Source organism: Aedes albopictus, chromosome 3 (genome assembly GCF_035046485.1).
Source record: "Aedes albopictus strain Foshan chromosome 3, AalbF5, whole genome shotgun sequence".
Lineage (NCBI taxonomy): Eukaryota > Metazoa > Arthropoda > Insecta > Diptera > Culicidae > Aedes > Aedes albopictus.
In genome coordinates, this window is record NC_085138.1 from 315413813 (window position 1) to 315430590 (window position 16778).

General features: G+C 41.7%; 1 protein-coding gene across 1 annotated transcript in view; it reads right to left on the minus strand.

Moving 5' to 3' along the window:
* LOC109425700 (uncharacterized) overlaps nt 1-16778 on the minus strand; it is a 106786-nt gene that overhangs the window by 29315 nt on the left and 60693 nt on the right. The gene's annotated exons all lie outside the window — the stretch shown is intronic.

Consider the following 16778-nt stretch of genomic DNA (forward strand, 5'->3'; position numbering starts at 1 on the left):
TGTTATTTGCCTCCTGATAATTATCGCGATAACCGGCAAGGCGGATAAAGTTGGATAGCGAAAATGGCAAGAGCTATTTTCAGTTTTCGGCTATCTTTGATCGTGGACAACAGCAGCGATCGATAAACATTTCTCGCTGGGAAAAGAATCGTTGAATTGTTCGGCTGCTCGGAAAACGCCCACACTGATAGACGGCTTGCGGTTATGACGAGCATACAAATGTTTTCAAATTTACCATGGCAAAACATGATCATCGACCAACAAACGATTCTTGAGTGCATTTTGTTCCCTTACTTATCAACCGGTTCGATAGCCGAGTGGTAGCGTGCGAGCCTGGTGATCTCAAGGTTCTTGGTTCGAATCCGGCTGCCAACAGACACTTTTTTTGATTGTAAACAGGGAATGAAATTATCGATCACGATCGCGATAGTAGAAAACTCTCCCACACGCATTATCGGCGAAAAAAGACGTGCGATAAATTCAGACCCGGGTTTCTCTCGAGAATGTGTTTTCGCTCGTTCCGCAGCGCCGAAAATCGATTATCATTAGCAATGAAAAGTTGACTGGTTTGCTTTCTGCTCTTTGTTCGCCTTTCCGTAGTCCCGTCATCACCGGCTGTAGCTTTTATGTATAAAATTTCTATCCTCTCTCGAGCAGCTTGTGTGGTCGAGTGGTTATGGTGCGCGCTTATACACATTTTTGTGGAGGGTCTAGGTTCGAATCCCGTTAGCGGCAAATTTTTGTTATTTGCCTTCTGATAATTATCGCGATAACTTTGCGGGCGATAAAGTTGGATAGCGAAAATGGAAAGAGCGATTTCCAGTTTTCGGCTATCTTTGATCGGGGACAAACAGCAACGACCGATAATCATTTCTCACAGGAAAAGTAAAAACAGAAAAAATCGATTGCTCGAAAAACGCCGTTTTTCGTCTCAATTTGCTGAGAATTTCATTCCCTGATTGTAAATCGGGTCCATGGTAGAATTGAAAACATAAATCTGTTGAGATGAAACGCAAATCAGTCTGCACAAATCTAGTGGCGTTGTGCATTTAAGTTGACCCTCAGAATAGTAATTTCAACTGCAAGCCGTCTTTCAGTGCATTTTCGTCTCAATTTGCTGATAATTTCATTCCCTGCTAACATGTAGCGTGTCTACACGCAGAAAAATGGCGCTTGTTTAAAACAATAAAACGCATGGTTGATTTTCAAACTGAGAATTTACTTATTCTTAAGTTATATTCAATTGTTTTCATTTAGAATTTTGCAATAAAAACAACCGATTACCATCATTTCATATAATGTCAAAAATTTCATATGTTTCAACAAAATAAAAACCATGTAAATATGGTCGGAAAGCACTCACACATCTATAAAATTCTTACCCCACCATAGCCACAACGAAGAAGGTGTACACAGATAAAAATAATGAGATTTACACGTCATGTAAACTTCATTTCAGTCATGTAAACTTAGTGTTATGATAGTTTACATGATATATCATGTAAATTTGTGTTATATGTCATGTAAACTCTCAGAGTCATGCTGAGTTACATGAAATATAATGGAAGTTTACATGATATTTCATGAACTTTACATGCTATGTCATGTAAACTTCTGTGATATCCCACGCTCCAATTATGTGCATCATATGTCAAAGAATTTTACACTTTTTTTCGATCTGTGTAGCAAATCCATCACGCCAACTTCCAAGTGCAGCTTTGGCCATGATGGATAACGCGCAGGTAACGACATCATTCACAAAAAGTTGATCGGTTTCGCCTTTTTTTAGTCGTTCTCCTCCCCATCCGCTTACCGACGGTCTAAAAATAGATTTCCGGGCTGCCGCAGTTGCTGCCGTCACCAATACAATCACATTCCGGGTTTGTTAGTGGCAAAAGTGCAGTCGTTTCAATCAATCCATTATTTCATGTAGAAAATACCATATCTCTGTTTGTTTTAACAAACTGTCAAAAATTTCGACTAATGAAAATATGTGTATTACCAAACAATAGAACAGTACAGTTTAAACTAGAAATCATTATGTCGCTATAGTAAACTGAAAAATCGGTTGATTTTAACTAGAATTTAATTGTGTTTACAATTTATTTTTTTCTGCGTGAAGGATGTTTTTATAAAATTGATAATAGGTACCACATAATGTTAGGTCCCAAAAGGGTCTAACGTTAGTTTTGGCCTGCTTGGTGATTTAGTGCTAATTTTTTATTATGCTCAATTGGAGAACATCTTGACATCATCCATAGCATTGTTTTGAGGAAATCATTTACCACAGTCAAATCTGTATACCTAATGCTATAATTTGACATCACCAAAAGTTTTGATGAATGCCGAGAGACGAGAGGAGACGGTGCAAACAATTTCTTTATTGGGATATTTGAATCTCGGCTAAACGCTGTATTGATCGCGTACTCAACTGTGACAACGGTCAACAACGGATGATCGCATCAGGGTACGCAAACTGTTTGATGGACTCATCTTTATTTTTGGAACTGTGCATTGATTAAATTTGGTCATTCATGAATCTTGACCTACGGATACAGTACAGTCAACACTCGAAACTTTGTGTTCCAATATTGTACTTTTATGAAGATTGTATGCCCTGCACAAAAAGAAAGAGATTTATTCAGTACCAATATTGTGGATTGAACTGTAGCCGCCGTGATCTAAGGGACTCGCATTAAAATTCACAATTATGAAGAAATAAAATATAATAATTCAGAGACATTGGGGGTTTGAGAGTGATTCAGAGGATTTCAGAGATGTTTAATGGTCGTTTCAGTGAATCCCAGGGGCGTATCAAATGGTTTCAGGGGGGTTTCCGATGTGTTTCGGTAAGTCTCAAGTGGTTCAGGGTCAGTTTCAGACGAGCTCGGGGGAGCTTGAGATGGTCTCAGGGGGTTTGAGAGGCATTTCAGGAGATCTCAGGAGGGGTTTTTGGGGGTTTCAGATTCATGGAAGATTTTGAGGGGCATTTCGGGGGCTATCAGAGGGCGTTTCAATGGACCACAAGGAGATTCAGAAGGTTTCAGGGGAGTTTTAATAGGTTTCAGGAACGTTTCAGAGACTTTTAGGGAGTCTCACCGGCGTTTCAGGGGTTTCCAGATGCGTTTTTGAGTTTCAAAGACGGGTAAGAGATTTTCAGAGCCATTTCAGGGGGTCTCAGGGGTAGACGTTTACGAAGGTTTCTTGGGTTTCATAAAATTTCAGGGTTGTTTTTGGGGCAGGTTCCAGCGTACTACTAGGTTCATAATCCATTCATTCCAAAAAAGAGGATTGAACTAAATATGTATAATCAAATAAAAACAATCCAATCGTGGACCACGATGATAAACATAACTGTTTAAATTTACAGTAAACATCTAACTTTGTGACCATCCTTACTAGGACATAGCCATGTCAGGGAAATTCAGCACACTTTTCGTTTAATATAATGAACTGAAGGTACAGCAGTCCTTCGCAAAATCAAAGTCACAAAGTTTATCCCATACAATAAGTGTCTAGCTCTAGCATATTTGCATGAAAACGACAGCATTCTCAGAAAAACGACAATCTTCGGCTGACCTTGTTCGTAAACCGAGGCACATCTACCGATCATCCTACTGACACCTTCATGTAACATTTCCATGAAGCCGACACCTGGCTGGGAGTATTTTTCAACCGATGATCATCCGTTGATCGACGTCCGTCTGTTGAAGCAGTCAAGAGGTGTCCATAAATAAATTCTATTCAAAAGAGAGGTGACACAAGGTTATGGGCGCTTGTCCGAGAAATGAAAAAAAAATGCGTAAGCATAATCATGAAGGCAGGTACCTATACTTTCCATACCCCTGCCGCTGGCTTCCAACTCAAGGGTCGTCACTCACGCAACAAGTGTTAATAAAATATTTCTAGTGATGTGTCAATAAACGAACCAACAGAGGTTCAGGCTGCCCAAACTTTACGATTGCATAGGGCTGGTTTTTATTGTCGAAGTTTTAGCACCTCTTCATTACTGATGAAGCGTTGAAATTAGGTGGCTCTCGGATTATCTGTTTTGAACCGTTCTAGCTATTTCCCCACATGACTCACGGTGATCAAGACGAAGAAGATAAGCAAGCATGTGACACGAAGTAGGCCCTTATTTTCATCTCACCATCCGCAGCACAGCACTTACTGGATTACTACGATCCGCATATTGACGATAAATGGATGTTCGTCTCAGCATCGCCCTCTTTGATTGCGATCGTCTGCTATTGATGATGCGGCCTCCTTCGTTCGGTGAATGGATGATATGCATGACGACGGCGAAGACGATTGAATTTCAACACCTCTTCTGCTGTTGGTTCATGATTTCCAATCAAGGTCTCTCTCTCGGGTTTCATCAAAAGGCGTGTGTGTTTGATTTTCCATGCTTTCAGAAGGGACAGGGCCAGCGTAGTTGGCGTGCTTTTGCGTTGATGATAGAGTACCGATGGAAGAGGCCGTCAAAACATTTCCGAAAAAGGGGAAGTGAGTGTGAAACATCTGTTTTGGACCCCAGATAGGAATGGCACACGCGCGCGTGCATTCACATCGATCGTTTGCCATATAGGATAGCCCTTCGACAGTTATGTCGGTCGTTCTCGTTAGTACAAACAGCCCGTTGCCATTAGGTTTAGGGCTCGCTTTTTTATCTTATTGACTCCGTATGTGATTCGGGTGGTTTATCGGAGATTAGTCAAATAAACGGGTGTTGGATCTGGGTCGACCGGGGCCAAAGTGATTTTCTGGGTCCGCGGCTTCTAAATGGAAGGCAAATAAATCACACGCACCCATCATGACAGGGTCAATGACTGTTGTGAGGCGTGCACACACGCCCTCGCGAGCCATCGACCATAGCACGCAGCGATTTGAGTGGCTTTTTGACGGATCCGAACAAAAAAAAAACTGTTGATTTTGAGGCAAAAGTTAATAAAAATCAAACGGTGCTACTTATTTGGAAGGGGAATGTATGTTTGTTCAGAGGGTGATCTTTCTATGATGTATTGTTTACCAAAAGCCGGAAGTAATGGTAATCCTTAAACGAAGCTACCGAGCACGTACATACTCACTAGAGACTTCCATATCATAGGATGGTTGTTGGGAACTTGAACAAACATATTTTATGGTTTTATTGAATGATTAATGTTACGATCTAAAGTTTCCAGCACTGTAGACAACATTTAGGTAATGTCGCCATTCATGTCTGCAAAGAATAAAGGTGCCATTAGACTGTTTGCTATGATGACCAAACAAGCCCAACAAATGGACAACACAACGTGAATCATGGCAACCTTGGTTAAATCAGGCCAAACATTTCTAAAAGTTCTACGTGCAGATGAGAGGCTCTCTTGAAGTCTCCTTTCTTTCGATTATAACGTGCTTGTATTTAGAAATTTTGATTCATTTCTTGCGTTGGAAGGTAGATTGAACAATCCTTTTCCGATCTACACATCACAAATTGTCAAAATGCCCACTGTGACATCGTAATAATTTAAAGAGAATCGGAACGAAGAGAGCCTCTCTTTTGCAGATTGGACCTTAAGATATGTTTGTCGCCAAATGTCGAACTACAATGACAAATATATTTGTCCGTCTAAAATGGACTCTTAAGTTTTGAAAATATCGACAAACCATTTAACATTACGGAAAATGAACAACATGGATAGAATTGATTACATCGTTCAACATTAGTTCGCGTTATGTGATGAGAAAAAAAAGAGCAGGGGTTTGGGACTCTAGAAATGTTATAGTGAAAGAATTTTTGAAAAATATTGGAACGGGACTTCACAGTTTTTATGACCGAAGTTTGTATGAAGAACTTGGGGTGTTTAATTGATATGCGCATTACAACGTGCTGTGGATTGGATATACTAAGGTTTTGGAATATAATGAAGCAAACCTAAATACCGCAATATGAGTTGTGACTCATAAGTAAGGCCGGATTTAGGGAGGGGTCAGTGGGGCCATGGAATCTAGGCCCCATGCACATTAAAAAAAATTAAAATATTAAAAAAAATAGTGCAAGTAGCATGTCTAATTTTTTTTTTCTCTTCCGTTATTGTCGATTAACCTTCCGTAACTCGCGCGATTGGCCACTATCGCCAGCATCACGTTAACGCTGAGTAAGCGAGATTTTTTCAACGTGTTGTACAAAATGCAACAGCGGGTTAAGGCGATTTGGTTTAAATTTTTACATTTTTCATTATGTTTCATTTTCTGCTCGGGTCTTCGTCAGGTGAACACCGGGTAGATGGACGGGACGTATACGACAAGCTGTAGTTCGAACGAAAGGAGGAGTCTTCAAAAGACCAGCATCGAAGTTGGCAGTTCTTGAGTTAGCAGGCAAACCTGGTACAACAGCCGAGGAGCAGGGTGACCAGTGTTTATGGGCAGAGGTGTGCTGCAACTAATGGGTATGGACGGTAAGGTTTCATATGCCTCGCTCGGCAGTTCGAGGATCGAACGAAAGAGAAGAAAACGTCAGATGATATACGTGTGTCAATCGAGATGATATAGCTATAAGGCAAAAACGTGCAAACCATATGCAATTGGATGTGCTTTATCTGCGGGGAATTATAATTGAATTATAGAGAAAATTTGCGTGAATTTGTGCACTATCGATAGCAATAGTGCGAAATAGTTGGTAGATGGGAGGGAAGATTGGGTGTATTTCTTGTGAATTCAGATCTAATTGCATAATCTTTGTACTGTAGGTTAGATTCGGGGACAGATACTTGATGAGATATCTTTATTGCGTTTCTATACGTTTACCCATATACGTCGTAAGTATAAGAAATTCATTTTTTAACTAGGTAAATCTAATATTAAAACTATCTACTGTAGGATCTGCGATAAGACATCGGTCTGAATCTCGTGCATGAACTTGTCTGGAAAGGGAAAATCATGTAAGATATAATTAATAATCATGTCATTAATTATACCTAACCTTGAAAATAATGACCCCCTTTACAGCTTTGGGCGAAATCTCCAAAATCGCTTTAGAGAAGTTTTCTTATCACTCCTAGTTCGAACACATCCAAAGACATAATTCTAGGGGGTGCCCGTAGAATTTGACTAACTTTTTTTCTCGCCATACATATGTGGGCCGGTCTAAGGCCAGTAGTACACAGGGTCAAATATTTGACAAGGAAAGAACTCAAGAAACAACATCAGTTTGACACCAATGAAAATTCGATCGAGTCAAACAAGATGTTTGAGCATTGGTTTCTTTTTGGACAAATATTTGACCCTGTGTACTATCAGCTTAAGAGTATCATTATAATGAGACAGTTGCACAATGCCAAATATGTGCGTTCAGTCAAACCGCTAATAGATGACGGTAGTGTGCAAAAGTCAATGGTCTTTGTTAATCGCGATAATGTAGCACAAAGTTATGAACAGCTTTCCATGCCTAAACTTAAAACTTAACATTCTACATTATGATCGGATAGAAAACAAGTTCTCGCATATATCTTCCGCACCATTCAACACATCTTCCGACGAAATCATCGTCACTTGTTGCACAATTGTTTACTGTTTGTTTGCAAGTGATATTACTGCCACATGCCAGGCTTAACCGCTGAAACGTATTAATAATGCAACACCTTTCCCTGACGACGCACTGCGCACCTCTTACCATGGTCCACTGCACGAATTTATGCTGGCCTGCTTACTCTCACAGAAAATTTGACGTTTGAGCGGTGCCGACACCTCTCAAACGTCAAATTTCGTGTGAGAGTAAGCAGGCCAGAAAAAATCGTGCAGTGGACCATAGGGCAGGCTAATTGTGTGTACTTACCTACGCCTGTCGTCTAAGCTTGGGCGGAGTTCGCTTGCACTTTTGTCCATCATCGTGGACGACAGCCGCATTGCATCTCATGTTTGTTCAACAGATGTATAATTGTGGTAGGTGCGCAACCTGGTAGGCCTCAGGACAGTGACTGAGCTTCTGAAAAGCTGCCCATATTGGATGAGAAACGCAGGGACAAATCCGTGTGTACACAAAAAATGAGTTATGTGAAGCGACATATGTGCTAGCTGAATATCCATGTTCATGGTATGAGCGTTGGTTTTGGTTGGGCCAAGATAAAAGGCAGTCCAAGCCGCTGTGAATCGGCACTTGAATGGACAGACAACTCAAGGTACATAAATTTACATTTCAAAGTAGAAGAAAAACACTGTCATAATTATTGTCACTGCTGCTGCTGTTGCAGACGTAGTAAGAAAAATGCAGCAAGACACCGGCCAACCTAATGCTCAAAGTCAACGTGGAGATCTCCGCCCCTTTCGCACCGTTTGAAGGAAGATCACCGTTCGGGTTCAAATGTGTAGTAGGTTGAAATCGATGATTTGTCGAAGACTGCAAAGCGATTAAATGCTTGTAAAAGTTATGTTTTACAAATCATTTGTATATATATTTTGACATATGTAAAAGGATTTTAAGGCGAATGAACCATTCGGTTTAAAGCCTTAAAAAAAAAAAATGTAAAAGGATAATAAACATTGTCTAATTGCTTCGGAAAGCAATGCCTACGGTATAACTTTTTTCACGAGCGTCGGATCACTTCGAGGTTTTTGATAAAGTTTTTCGGCACATAATAGGCTTTTACATCATATGCTTCATAATTCAAGAAAAGTTTAAAACTCTTACGAAAAAAAAAAATGTAAAAGTATATTTTATTTTCAAATACCATACAAAGTTTGAACGTCCCCCGCAAGACCTAGACATAACCGCGATCATCAAAGCTTCATGCACTAGTTTCAAACTGCGAAGCTGTCCACAATTCCAGCCAGTACGGTATGCTCGCACAGTTGAGTCTGGGCAGCAGTCGATAGATATCAATTAGTAGCGCGATTGATGTTTAAATTAACCAACCCTGCTGTGTGGTGGTTATTACATCGTTCACCGCATCGCGCCGCACCACCGCCAGTTTTGATTCGTCAACGTGGAAGGGTTGCTCGCAGGTAATATCCACCAGTGCAGCGTGTTTACCTTTTGCAACCGTGTAATCGCTACTTTGTGGCGCGATGAACAATTAATCATAACGCAGACGCGAGCGGCACATCTCAATTAACTATCGCCCCTCGTCGTCCACGCCGAGACTACAGCTACAACGTAGATAGCAAGCTCTATGGAGTGTTCGTGAACTCCATCTAATACACCGAATAGGTCGATGTCTCTTCCGACCAACTTGGCAGAGTGGAATCCGCCATTCGACTACTTTTCACGCGCAATTCGACCCAGGCGCTACATTTTATTGGTTTTCGTCGAAGTAGGCGATAAATTTAACTGCATGTGGCCCAAAGTACGCTTGATGAATGTAGCTTTAGGGTAGTAATTTTACCTTTACAGAGAATCCATCAAACGCGGACGCATCATCGGCGGCAGAACGCACTTACATTGCAACTGCAGTAGTGGTGTGGAATGTGGGACTGTTCCGGTAGAACAGCTATTAAAAAGGTAAATTGCGACCAGTGGTTGTAAAACCGATCTGTGAATGTTTGTTCACGATACGTATGTAGGAATGCAGTCGGTCGATATCTTAATAGTCCTGTTAATTACCTCTCAGCAATGATGACTTATTTCGAATCAATCTTGACGTGGTACGTGTATTCCTCATATTTTAGCTGTAGGAATCCAAGATTGAATGGGCACTTGAAACTGCTCCATGATGTTGTAAACTCTTCCTTAAACGATATTTGAAGCGATCTTCAAATAGAGAACCGGTGATCTACCTACTAGAACAAGAATTGCGTGGTCAGAAGTGTCGGTACAATGCCCGACCCATCCACGAAAGATTTCGAACTTAGTCAGAGCAAAGGGAAAAGTGTGAAATTGGACAGATAGATACTCGTAATGTTTGCGACATTCGCATTCTATAGTATTCAAGTTCTATTGATGCGAGCGGTTCGTCACACAAAACGAAAAAAGCGCGATATACACGAAACGTAAATTTCATTTGAGGAACATAAATGGACAATGTGCTTAAATTTAAAACATCGCCCTGTAAACTATATCTTTTGTGAACTAAGCATTATTACCTTAAAACACTAAACTATACATATACAGAATAGCGATGCAATGAAGTAAATGATATATGCTATTGCTATACGCTTTATAACATGGGATTTCCGAGTTATCCAACAGATGCATCAAATGTGACTACACATACATCTCTGGTAGTTAGTTTAGAGATAAGTATAATGACAACTTCGTGGTTGACAAGCACACATGCTCGAGACAAGACACGCAATTTTGTTATTTCCTTTTTACTGAGATTTGCTAACGCAGGATCCACAATGTTATCTAGATTTTAGAAGGCTGCTGCTGATTCCAAATGTCCGCTCAACTTCACAGTTCTTAACCAGCTCTTCTTTGTACTGTAACATGGTGGCATGCCTGGTAATTTAGACGAGTTGATCAATAAATTGCTTTCGGTATCAACTAACTTTCAAGATATACCACTTATATCGTATTTTTTTCGAATACTCATCTTAGTTTTGCTTCATAATTTTACGGTTTCCGCCTTTTATTGGAAGTTTAGTCGTATGGCTTCCAACAGGTGCTTTAGTTCAGAAGTCCTCAGTAGGAAATTGCCTGCATGACTTGCACTGATTCCATATATGGGCACCTGTGTTTATCCGCTGAGCTCCTGATTCATCGCCAGACAATCCGTACAAACAACACCCACTTTCCGCACGCCTGACCGTATTACCTGTTGCGTATTTCATATTCCTCTGCAATAAGATCATTCGCCAAAACGGAACAACTGATCAACTCACATAAATTATCCTCCCAATGATCATAAAATACCGCAACCAAAACAACCCATCGCCAATATATGCGTAACCCCAACCAGAAGCAACTCCCTTCGAGAACCGCCTCTAACATCAAACGTCTCAATCCACACCGCCTGCCGATCCTCCTCCGATCGTAAACAAACAAAATTGACTTCACACCCGATGTATGTAGTCCTCCGCAGTCCATTGATACATCTACACACTACTAGGTTAGTTACTGTTTATTAATAACCGCGCTAATAGCCGGACCGAATTAGACACATTTTTAATCGCTATTTTGGAAAATCATCATCCCCCAAGGCATTTTATAAATAAACCGCGGCATAGTTTTCCGCGGACCACAAACATCCGAGGAATCCCGACCCGGCCGGGATCGGACAATCCGAAAATACCCGCGCGCACAAAGCGCAACGGCCGACCACATGACTGGACACAAATATAGATCGGGATCGTCATTTCTTTTGCGGATTTTTCCGGTTGCGGTTGCTATTTTTCGCGGTCACTGGCTGCGGTCGTATCAACTCAATTCCGTTTAGCAAGCAAGCAATACACCGGCCGTAGAACATAAATCCTTCTCGAAATACGGTTTGTTTGACTGTTCTTCGGATCTTCGGCAAGGCGTGGTGTGGTATGACTTCGAGGTGATTCACTTCGGCTCCGTTCCACTACTGATCCACAGCGGAATGGAGGACTGGTGAAGATGATCAAACTTCTTTTTTGAAAGCGTTTTAAAAATTTTCCTAACTAACAATAGCAAAAAATAAAATAAGGAGTATTAAAATAAAATAATAATAATAATAATAATAGACTAATAATTATAATAATTCACATAAAAAATGATGAAAACATAAGATAGGGTAATTGATGATGGTTGGACCAACCAAAAAACTGATCATGGTTGGTCCAACTTGAAAAAAAGCTGATATTACCAATATTATTTTGAAAACTGTACCGTATATCTCCTTACTCCTATAGCATACTCCTTTTTTATTGAAATTACATCGACTTTCATTATAATTTCTTTAAATCTTTTATATTATTCGGAATTTTGTCGAGGACCACTTTTGAGCACAGTTGGGGCACCTAGATAACCCGACTTGTCACATTCACAGGAGTCCTATTTTCTTTAAAACTAATAATTTTTTTGCTATATACTTATGCGAAAATATGTAAACTTTATGTTAGCAAATTAATAATACATCATTTTCTATTGCAAATACAAGTAATTAGCGATTTAGGACCAACTGAATATTATCATGGTTGAACCAACGAATGATTTTGGTTCGACCAAACCGTTACCATGTTGGTTGCTAAGACCAGCTCTGTTTATTTACAGTTCATTTTACGCATTGAAAACTTCAAAGCTGAAAAGATTGTTGAACCGCATCCTTGAACGGTATCGTAAGTTGTGCGCTGGATTAATTTAGCTCGCAATGAAAGGATAAGTCATGTGACAAATAGTGATAAATTATCAATTGCGTGATTCCACCGGACGAATATCAAACCACACCCCAACGCAGTTATTATCCAAGCTGAGATTCGTCCGCTTTTAGTGCCAGCAACGGCAAAGTGGACGGCTGCACTTGGTGGTGCACTTATCAGGGAAAACGTGGCGGAAAGAACCGATTATCTACACGGTTACTGTCAAATAGAGGCGATGGAGCTCACTTCGCATCTTCGACGACGCCGGTCCGGATAGCAAAACTACGACGAGAAGAAAACGAGTATCCCTAAAGCGAAACGGCTCTCCCCAACCGAGATGCTAAGGGATACAATCCAAATTATTCGGCAGTGATTAGAAGCACTGCCCTGCTGGCCAAGCTTTAGCGCAACCCGGAAGTTACGCCTTAAGTTGAGTTGATACAGAAATTAATGCACGGGAATGTACTTTGTCCGTTGCATCGCATGAAGGTGGCTTTGGGAACGATGCAACGCTGGATGCTAGATGCTACGTGTATTTTGAGCAAATACTAAAAATATGAAAACATTAATATAAAAATATAAAAACATTAATATACAAAATGCATATTGTCTTGTTTTCTTTCACTGTACCTATCTTTATAAAACATCCGTCTTCCACATTAATTCCGTTCTACCTTAGAGGATAGAAATCTTTTAAGTTGAAGATATGACGAAGCCACACCCCGAATTTTCAAGAGCACAAACCTGAAGAACGGAATGACGGTTTGCTCTGAAAAGTTGATCGAGGTGTGGCTTCAACACACGTAAAATTTGCTAGAATAACCAAATGGTATTGATATTTAACCCTTCAGCGCGCGCGCTGTTGTAAAAAGTACAATACTACCAAAAAACCTCGCTTTTCGTATACAGCGCGAGCTCGGTGCAGTTTCGGTTGCTTGATGGCGCGCGTCCTGGAAGGTTAAATAACTTTCTGGGAAAAAATGTTCTTATGTATGTTCTTTTAATTCGGTAAGTGACTTAACGATACTGATTTTTTTGAAGTATGTAACTTTCTTCTATCAAAGACACCGTGTGGTCCAACCATTATCAATGTACTGGTCCAACCATAATCAGCATTGGTCCAACCAAAATCAAAATTGTCTGTTAAATAAAAACGATTTTTACAGTGAAATATCAAGTAAATTATCAAATTGACGTACGTTTCAGAAACTAGAAGAGTAGAGTTTTCCACCAACTTTTAGTTTATTATACAAAAATGTTATAATCATAGAGGAAAAACGACTTATATTTCGACCATGTAGTAAAACACCCCAACCTGGTCCAACCATCATCATTTACCCTAATTGATTACACATCACGAAAAAACTAAAGTTGAATAAAAAAAACAAAAAAAAAAAAAAGGAAATTCTTATCTATTGCATCAAGGATGGAAGGTAGAAGGATTAGTCAAGAAGGGCAAACTACGTGACCTACAGCAAACACATTTCGAAGTCCATTAGCAGCTAACAATTGTTTAGCAAGATATATCCCAGTCATTGTTTTTTTTCCTATTGTGAGTCTTAATTTTTCAGTGGTATCAAAATTTGGACACCATATACACACTGTTCACCAGTTTTGGGGCGCCGTGTATTCCGGTGTGGTACAGATCGCACCCGCCTCCGCCTCCGACGATGGTCAGTTATGCCAAATGCGAGTAAACATGTGCGATTGCGATCAGATGTTATTTTGGCGTTTTTTTGTTTTGTTTTGCAGGATCGGTCGAATTCTTTGCATTTTTCCTTGACCACGGATCACCGCCAACGAACACCGACGCGTTGTGTATCCCTCGTTGTCCACCATGGCGCATTCTGTGACCGCACCTTCCCCGAGAAAATAACAGGTAGGTGGAACGTGAAGATAATCAAAATATTTTTCGCTGACCACCTAGGACAGCCGAAAGCGCAGTGTAGTACGGCAGATTCACACCTTAGGGCCATCTGCTCTCTAACGGTTCAGCCAGCACAGCAGCGGACCACGCACGCCGCAATCGTGGGGGGCGTCTTTATGTCTCGCCGATCTTCCCCAAAGGTAATTAATTACCTGCCGTTTGGCACAGTGCGCTTAAATGTTTAACACCTTAATGCTGAGGCGAGCTCGTGTTTAAATGCGGGCAATTTGATCATTTTCTTCGTGGTGGGCCAACCTACACGCGAGCTGACAGATGTAGAGCAGCTACCGCGATATGGAAGGAACATTGTTTTTCGAAATTTTAGTTTAATGAATAAGATAATTTGGGCTGCAGAATGGTGAGTCGACATTCTGAGAGCTGCGTCCAACATACCTCTGTTTTCAGAAGTTTCGGAAGTGCATTCGCCAACAATGACCGGCAGCTATGAATTACGTACGTATGAAAGTTTAGCTTGGGCATGGTTGTCCGTCGGCTGCTCATCAAAGAGGTGCGGCTTATTTAGCATCTGTTCTGGCATTTGGCAGCTAAATATGAAATGCTGTATCGCGTCAGCTTTAACTAAGGTGTTAGCCTCACCAGCGAAAAATTAAGAAAGAGGTTTTGTAGGGAAGAAATTTACTTTGTCATATGCGCTAATTCCCGTCATATCAGACGGAAAAAAGTCAACAAATAAAAAAAAAACATAACTTACCTTTGCCAATGGCTCATTACATGGAAGCAAAAAGATGCAGACTCTCAATAACCAGCCCCTATATCACTTGAAATCAAATAATTATGCATATTTTCACGTTTCAATTTCACTCCACTTATGAGTTGACACGGTAAAGGCTGGATATGTTGCGCAATACGGATCCCATTTTGAACTACTACCTAGCCTCTGCCCAGCAACTCCTATCTTTAACACCGCGTGGTACCGGCTAAAAACTACAAGCAATCTGAGGGAAGATCGGGTAACCAACCCCAGTGGTAACTTTGGTCGTTGGCTGACAGGGAAGGGGGGGGGGGGGCGGAGGCGTTGCTTCTGCAAACCTGAGCGTCTGTTCTCCTGGAGGAGCGGCTCACAAGAGCGTCTGTTTCCCATGTTAGGGCCGACTGATCAAGTCCGAGTGCCAGGGAAAGAGTCAGAGCTCAACTGTGCACTACGGTCCTCCGCAGTCAGCCGTAAAACGGCTTGTAACAGAAAATCAGCAGCAGAATTATACGAACCGAGACCAACGGCAACGACCGTTCGCTGGGGTCGGAAGGACTTGCGATAGGAAACTCGGTACGTGGAACTGCCGATCTCTCAACTTCATTTGGAGCACCCGCATACTCGCCGATCTACTGAATGATCGCGGGTTCGGCATCGAAGCGCTGCAGGAAGTGTGTTGGACAGGTTTCATGGTGCGAACGTTTCGAGGTAATCATACCATCTACCAGAGTTGCGATAACACACGCGAGTTGGGAACAGCTTTCATCGTGATGGGTGATATGCAGAGGCGCGTGATCGGTTGGTGGCCGATCGACTAAATAATGTACAGGTTGAGTATCGAGGGGCGATTCTTCAACTTCAGCGTAATAAACGTGCACAGCCCACACTCTGGAAGCACTGATGATCAAAAGGACACACGCGCAGCTCGAACGTGAGTACGACCGTTGCCCAAGGCACAATGTCAAGATCATCATTAGGAATCTAAACGATCAGGTAGGCCAGGAGTAGGAATTCACGTCGACGATTGAAAAGTTCAGCGCTCACCAGCAGACGAGCAAAAACGGCCTACGAATCATTGATTTCGCCGCCTCCAAAAATATGGCCATGTGTAGAACCTTTTTTTAACACAGCCTCTCTTATCGTTACACCTGGAGATCATCATAGCAGACGGAATCGCAAATCGACATTATCCACGCCAGCACCTATCGTGGCGCCAACATCGACTCCGACCGCTATCTAGTGATGGTCAAACCGCCGACGAAGTCAAACTGCGTTCAAAACTTTCCGTCATCAACAATGTACGGTACCGGCGACCGCCACGGTACAACCTAGAGCGACTAAAACAACCGGGTGTCACCTCAGCATACGCACAGAATCTCGAGGCCCTTCTAGAGGACTGCTAGAGTACAGTGAAAGCAGCCATCAACGACGTAGCCGAGAGCACCATCGGGTACGTGGAACGGAATCGACGAAACGAATGGTTCGGCGAAGAGTGCAGAACGGTTTTGGATGAGAAGAACGCAGTGTGAGCAGTAATGCTGCAGCAAGGGACCCGACAGAACGTGGAACGTTACAAACAAAAGCAGAAACAGCAGACCCGCCTCCTTCGGGAGAAAAAGCGCTGCCTGGAAGAAGTGGATTGCGAAGAAATGGAACTGCTATGCCGTTCCCGAGAAACACGGAAGTTTTTCCAGTGCGAGCCGAAATAAGCAGGGATAAGGACGGAGGTGACGTGAATAAAAGCTGGTGCAGCACTTCTATGAGCACCTGAACGGCGTGGACAATGTAGTCAGGGGCCAAGGTAACGGAGGGAACATCAAAGTCAGTGCAGCAGAGGACGGAAATGACTCAACTGCTATGCTGAGGGAAAATAAAGATGCCAATCCCCAGCTCCAGCTG